This window comes from Saccopteryx bilineata, chromosome 5 (assembly GCF_036850765.1).
Source record: "Saccopteryx bilineata isolate mSacBil1 chromosome 5, mSacBil1_pri_phased_curated, whole genome shotgun sequence".
NCBI classification, from domain to species: Eukaryota; Metazoa; Chordata; class Mammalia; order Chiroptera; family Emballonuridae; genus Saccopteryx; species Saccopteryx bilineata.
Window position 1 is genome coordinate 88,681,055 of NC_089494.1, and position 6,706 is coordinate 88,687,760.

The 6,706-nt window shown below is 58.2% G+C and overlaps 1 pseudogene; it reads right to left on the reverse strand.

The window, feature by feature from the left end:
* Nucleotides 1–693: 693 nt before the first annotated feature.
* On the reverse strand, nt 694–2,689 carry LOC136306508 (PI-PLC X domain-containing protein 1-like; annotated as a pseudogene).
* Nucleotides 2,690–6,706: the final 4,017 nt, after the last annotated feature.

Below are 6,706 nucleotides of genomic sequence, written 5' to 3' on the forward strand. Positions count from 1 at the left end.
TAAAAAATAGCTCCCCGGGACCAAGACCCAGTTCACATTTCTGAAGCTCCTTCATGTGTGTTCTCAACCTCTGGGTTGTCTGACCACAAAAATCTGTGTCAAAGCTGAGTTTCATGTGTTCGTTGTTCTCTGGGAGGAAGTCACTGCTGTGGATGGTTCCCGGCTCAGGCACAACCAAGGGAAATGTGGGTGTGCTGGGGGTGCTGGTTGCTACGTCAGAGACACTGTACACCCTCCCAGTGTGCATCCCTGACACCTGGTCCGCTGTGCCCGACCAGCAGAGCTGGGCCTGAGGTCCCAGCACGTGGTTCCTGTCTCGGGATCTTAGGGCCTTTGTGACACAGTGGCATCCTGGCCGCTGAAGCGTGAGCAGGGTTGTCTTGTGGGAAATGGTTGAGTTGACCCCAAGGAGAATACAGTCCAGCAGGGGCTGAACAGGGTTTGTGTTGAGACACCGAAACAAGCGGCCGGATGGATCTCGCGGTTCCAGGTAACTGTCCTGGCAGAGGCGCCTGTGCCCATCTGGAATCATCCGCACAGTCCCAGGACTCGCCGCAGTCTGGGGGCTACAATGCCAGCTGCTGCAGCTGGGGGCGCCAAGGAGGCAGAAGGAGCTCTGGCCACCATTCTCGCCCTGCCGTCTGGATGCATACGCGAGACAGGAGAAGCTGCAGGAGGACAGAGGGCACGTGGTCAGCACGCAAGCAGCCTCTCGTTGAGACTGATAATGTCGCTGCCCAAGGTGTTGGCGCCAATGAAGTCGCCCTGTGATGATGTTGGTGTAATGTGCGCCCGGGCCCTGGTGCTTGTCCCACACCCGGGCCTCGACATGTGGCAGGCTGGGCAGCGTCAGCCTCCGCCAGGATGTACTGCAGGTTCTCCATCAAGGTAATGCTGGCTATGAAAAGCCCATGTGCAAGGGTGGGGGCGCTGCTGTCCACCTGCACCCCACCTGGGTCCCACCTGGTTCCCACCATGGCCCACCTGGCCCATCAGCTACCACCACCCCTGCTACCTGACATGTCTAGGTCCTGACCCCGTGTGGTACATGAATTAATAGCCATGTGAATCCCAGGTAGCACATCAAGCATATCCCACAGCTGCCCTCTCCAGTGCTGATTCTGACAGAAGAGTGGGGGACCCTGGAGACCCAAAGTGGCCACAGACCCAGCCACGCACCCTGACCATGGATATGGAGCAGTTGAAACTACAAACTCTTTGCAAGAAAATCTTCTTCAAAGCACAGACACAACAGTGCAAAGCATCCCCGCTTCTGAATCAGCTGGGGTCGTGTGTAGCTCGTGTGCCCAAAAGTGCCCATGTCCTTGCAGAGAGTCATGGGCACTAGATGAGGAGGCCCAGGCAAAAAACACGTGGGATGCTGTGTGACATCGAAGGGGACAGAAAACCCCAGAACTGCACGCTCTTCTTGCTCAGAGCTGGCGGCTGCCACGGCAACACCCAGACCTCGTGCAGCTGAGCCCTAACACCACACATGCATGTGTGCACACATTCACACCCATGATGGATGTGTGCTGTGTGCACATATGTGTGAGTGTTCCCCGATAGGACGTGCACCCACCTGGGTGGCCGCAGCTCTTCATGTGCTCCAGGTAGCGAATCAGCTTCTTGGGCTTCACCTGGTTGCCCCACCAGTAGGGTATGGCTGGCCACAGCTCCCTGTGCGGGCACACGGTGCCCTCATTATGGTAGGACAGGAGGGCCTGCTGGCCCCGAGCCCAGAGCTGCTGCAGTGTCGGAACCTCCTGTGGTGGGGGTGACGTGTCAGGGTCAGGAAGGGATATGAGTTCTGTGCAAGGACAGTGGGGCGATGGGGCATCCATGTCAGTGTTGTGGCATCTGGATTGTCACAAGGACACAGACACTCATTTTCCTGGAACAGAGCCTGATGCCCCTCAGTGAGTGACCAGGACAGGAGGCGCACTGAGAGTCAGGCTGCACATGAACGGAGGGATTTAGATACAATGAGGTCACTAGGAAGGGTCCTGATCCCACAAGACTGGGGTCCCTCTAAGAAGGGAAGGTGAGGACACAGACACAGAGGGACAGCCATGTCAGGACACAGGGAGGAGACGACCGTCTGCACGCTCAGAAGGGAGACCACAGGAGGAACTAGCCCTGCCCACAATTGGGTCTCAGACTGCAGCTCCCAGGACAGGGTGAGAAGAAGCCCTGTGGGGCTGGAGCTCCCAGGCTGTGCACTCTGTTGGGACAGCCTGGGACACAGAGATAGTCACCCTGCTCAAGGGGAACACACACTGTGGCAACTTCTAACAGGTGCTAAGTTTGACCCAGTCTCCAGAGAAGCTTCCAGAAGACCATGTCAGCAGCTTCATGGGCACCAGGATTACCTCAGCATCAGGTATGGGGAAGCCTCGTCCCCTTCCATGACCTGCGTGGGGAGGTCATGCCCGCCTCACCCGTTGGGGACACTGCACACCCTTGTCACCCCTCAAGGACAACGCATGCCCCTCTCACCCCTTTGGGGACACAGCAAGTCCCCAAAGGTGTTCTTGATGCAAATGACCAGGTACTCGTGCAGGTCGTCTGTCATGCCCTTGAAGTTGCTGTAGGCCAAGATGACCACCTCCCAGTGTTGGTTCTCCTGCCTCTCCGAGATCTCCGTGAGCGTGTCCTGGGCAAGGGACAGGAGTGCACAGGGTGTCATGGCCTGTTGAAGGGACTCCCTACAAAGCTCACTTGCCAGATGGCTCAGGTGGATTCTGAGCTAGTAAACACATAACACCTGGCTGCCCCCATGGAGCCCAGCTGCCCAGTGACAGCTGGGCCACTGCTGTGAGCGGACTGTGTGAGTATCCATGTGTGTGCATGTTTGTGTGCACTGTGCGTCTCAGGTCCAGGTACTGCACCCCTGTGTCCAGCTGCTCCCTGACATTCAGCACCTGCTAATAAAGGTGGGTCACCTTTGCCTGGATGGCAGGCAGCTCCACCCGGCTCAGGCTGCATCGCACGTCCATGTCCGATGTGGCTGTGCCAGCCCATGCCCCCTCCTAGCAGTTTGTGGTCACCAGGGCTCAGACTGCATTTGGGACCCATTGTGTAGAGGACAGTGGCTGCTGGGGCCACAGGTTGTACCTGGAGAGGCCCTGTCCTGGGAAGTGCAGGACTGGCCCCTGCCATTAGCAGCCCCCAAGCTCTGACTCCAAATGAACCATCTGTTCAGCCACCCCCCCCCCTCAGGCATCCTCTGAGCTTCTGGAAGGGCACCTCCCCCAGTGCTTCAGCACCCATTCAGGGATCCCTCCCCCCATGCTTCAGCACCCCTTCAGGGACCCCTCCCCCAGTGCTTCAGCACCCCTTCAGGGACCCCTCCCCCAGTGCTTCAGCACCCCTTCAGGGACCCCTCCCCCAGTGCTTCAGCACCCCTTCAGGGACCCCTCCCCCAGTGCTTCAGCACCCCTTCAGGGACCCCTCTCCCCATGCTTCAGCACCCCTTCAGGGACCCCTCCCCCCATGCTTCAGCACCCCTTCAGGGACCCCTCCCCCAGTGCTTCAGCACCCCTTCAGGGACCCCTCCCCCAGTGCTTCAGCACCCCTTCAGGGACCCCTCCCCCAGTGCTTCAGCACCCCTTCAGGGACCCCTCTCCCCGTGCTTCAGCACCCCATCAGGGACCCCTCCCCCAGTGCTTCAGCACCCCTTCAGGGACCCCTCCCCCAGTGCTTCAGCACCCCTTCAGGGACCCCTCCCCCAGTGCTTCAGCACCCCTTCAGGGACCCCTCCCCCAGTGCTTCAGCACCCCTTCAGGGACCCCTCCCCCAGTGCTTCAGCACCCCTTCAGGGAACCCTCCCCCAGTGCTTCAGCACCCCTTCAGGGACCCCTTCCCCAGTGCTTCAGCACCCCTTCAGGGACCCCTCCTTCAGTGCTTCAGCACCCCTTCAGGGACTCCTCCCCCAGTGCTTCAGCACCCCTTCAGGGACCCCTCCCCCAGTGCTTCAGCACCTTAGAAGAGACAGAAGAGGAGACACAGACACAGAGAAGAAGCCACATGGGTTCGGTGGCAGAGACAGGGAGGTAGGCACCAGCCCAGGGATGCCTGGAACCCCGGAAGCTGGGAGAGGCAGCGAGGACCTTCTCTGGAGCCTCCGGAATGAGTGCAGCCCTGGGACCCCTGAGTCTCAGACGTCTGCTCTCCAGGGGCATGGGGGGGATTTATTTCTAAGTAATCAGATCTGTGGTGTTTGTTGTAGGGGCGACAGGAAATTTATGGAACTAAGCATCTTAGCTGCAGACAAGTGAAAACATGTGGGTAAGTAAAACAATCATAATTCTCTGTTATTTTGACTTTTATATATTATATGGCATATATTTCCTGTGTAACATATGTGGGTTCATTTGTATGGGATGGGCAGAAGTAGGGTTACAGTTGTGAGTACATAAAGGTTTATCCTTGTGTCATTGTTTACTAATTCTTGTGTTATTTTCCATACAAACAGCTGTAAACCTGCTTTTCCCTGTTTGCGGGTTACCCTTTATGTTCGTATGTCTTTTTAAACAAGCAGCATGATCAAACTGGGGTTTTAATCAGCTGCTACAGCAATGCTGGTGTTTTCTGCACGAGCTGTGACCCTGCCTCAGAGACTCCCCTGTCCTGACGTTTGTGGGTGGCAGCTGTCAGTGCCCCTTCCCAGAACGTGCTGCGCAGTGTGTCTGAGTGTGGGTAGCACTGTCCCTGTGTGTGTCCAGGCTCTGACCATGTGCTGAGGACCTGGTTGAGGTTCTGACACCCAGAAGAGCCAGGAGAGAGCACCTGGCCCTGACAGAACCTGTGCTGGCTTGCCACGGTCCTGGGCAGCTGTCCGAAGGGCACAAAGCCTGCCTCCCCAGCAGTGCCAGAGGCCAGCTTCCACCTCCCAGCACAGCGGCTTCCTTCTGAGGCTCAGGAGCCCTGTTCTTGCCCTCCAGTCTCCTGGGTGCCTCATTGGGCTCGCAGCCCCTCCCTCTACCTGCGAAGCCAGCAGCCAGCATCCCCAAAGCTCCGTATCTGGGCCTCTGGGCCCTGGCCTGGTAGCTCAGCTGGTTAGAGCATCATCCCGACGTGCCAGGGTTGCAGGTTTGATCCCTGGTATATTTGGGAGTGACCATTTCTTATTCCACTAAGTGTAATAAGAAATGATATCTTCCCCTTTCTCCAAATCAACTGAGAAAAAAAGCGCTTCATTCCCAGCCTGTTCTGTATCAGTGAGGGGACCTGGCAAAGCAGGCCTGACCCTGCCCCCAGGCCAGCAGGCTCGCACAGGGTTAAGTGTGACAGCGCAGGTGGCCCAAGGAGGCTTCTCCCACTGCCCTCTCTGCCCTCGTCCCCCCTCACACTCTCTGATCTCTGACATCTGGCCGGCAGTCCTCACGGCCAGGGCCCTTGTTCAGCTCTGCCAAGTGGTCCATACTCAACACCCCAGCAGGCCTGGTGCTGGGGTCCCTGGACTCACAACCTGGAAAAGACTCCTCACAGGTCGCCACACTGTGGACCCTCCAGACACCAAGCGCAAAGGACACTGGCACACCTCGGACCCAGAGACGAGGGGCCTGGGAACCCAGGGTTTCCGCAACGGAGGGCTAGGCCAGTGGAGAGCAGTGTCCCCACATCCTCCTCAAAAGCCACTCTTCCCTGGGGTCCACCACGCACCTTGCAGGCTGTAGGTGGCAGAAGGAAGCAGACACTGTATGTGAGTATGTGAGTGCATGTGCAGGCATGTGGTTCTTGGAGCTTCCACACCGTCGGGATGCACCCTGCAGCCGCACCCCCAGGGGACCCCCAGGCCATCACCTGGGATGAACAGACGGTGCAGGGGCACGTCCCAGAGCCGGGGGCATAGCACTGACATCCAGTTCCTGGTGCAGGGCAGGCCCGGGAAACTGCGTGCCTCCCTCACCTGTGCACCCTTCATGGGTGACCCCAGCGATCCGAGGAAGGAAGGAGCAGCTGCAAGAAACCTGTTATTACACACGGCAGCTGCGCTGAGAAAACAGACTTCTGTTCAGAGGTGAATTGGGAGCTGGAGAGGGTAGGAGAGGGTGGAAGATTGTGTAAAATAGAGAGAGAGAGGGGGACAGACAGACGGGTAGTCAAGGAGGCAGGGACAACCACAGAAAGATGTAAGACAGAGTCTACACAAGACTATTTCTACAGAGACAGAGACAGATCAAGAGAGACAAAGCAGGGAGACCGAGAGACATGAGGAGAGACACAGGGTAACCCAGCAGTGCCTAAGCCAGTTTCTCAGGGTGATTGAGGAACATGTCCCCTCTGCAGAGAGACCCCTCTCCCTGGGTCACACCAACTCCCCAGAACCATGGGAAGGGGCTTAGAGGTGAGCCCCTCAGTCTGAGCTGTGAGGTTGTCCATCCTGGGGCAGCGCCATGGGGCCTTGGGTCAGTACCGCCCATGAGCTCTGGCCCCTGTGGTGGAGTGCAGGGCTCTGATGCAGCAGATCTGCCTGCAGAAGGCTCCTGGCCGACCCTCATGCCCCCAGGAGGACTGGACATCAGGAGGGCCGAGTCTGGGGACATCACAGGCCCTGATGTGAGGGCTGCAGCCACCACCTGAGCGTCTCCTGTCTGCCTGTGCAGTGGACGTTCCTGTGTTCTCGGCACGTGTGGAGGAGGTGAGCATGTTGCTGCCCAGGCCACACCGGTCAGGACACACCCTAGTGGTTCATGGGGAC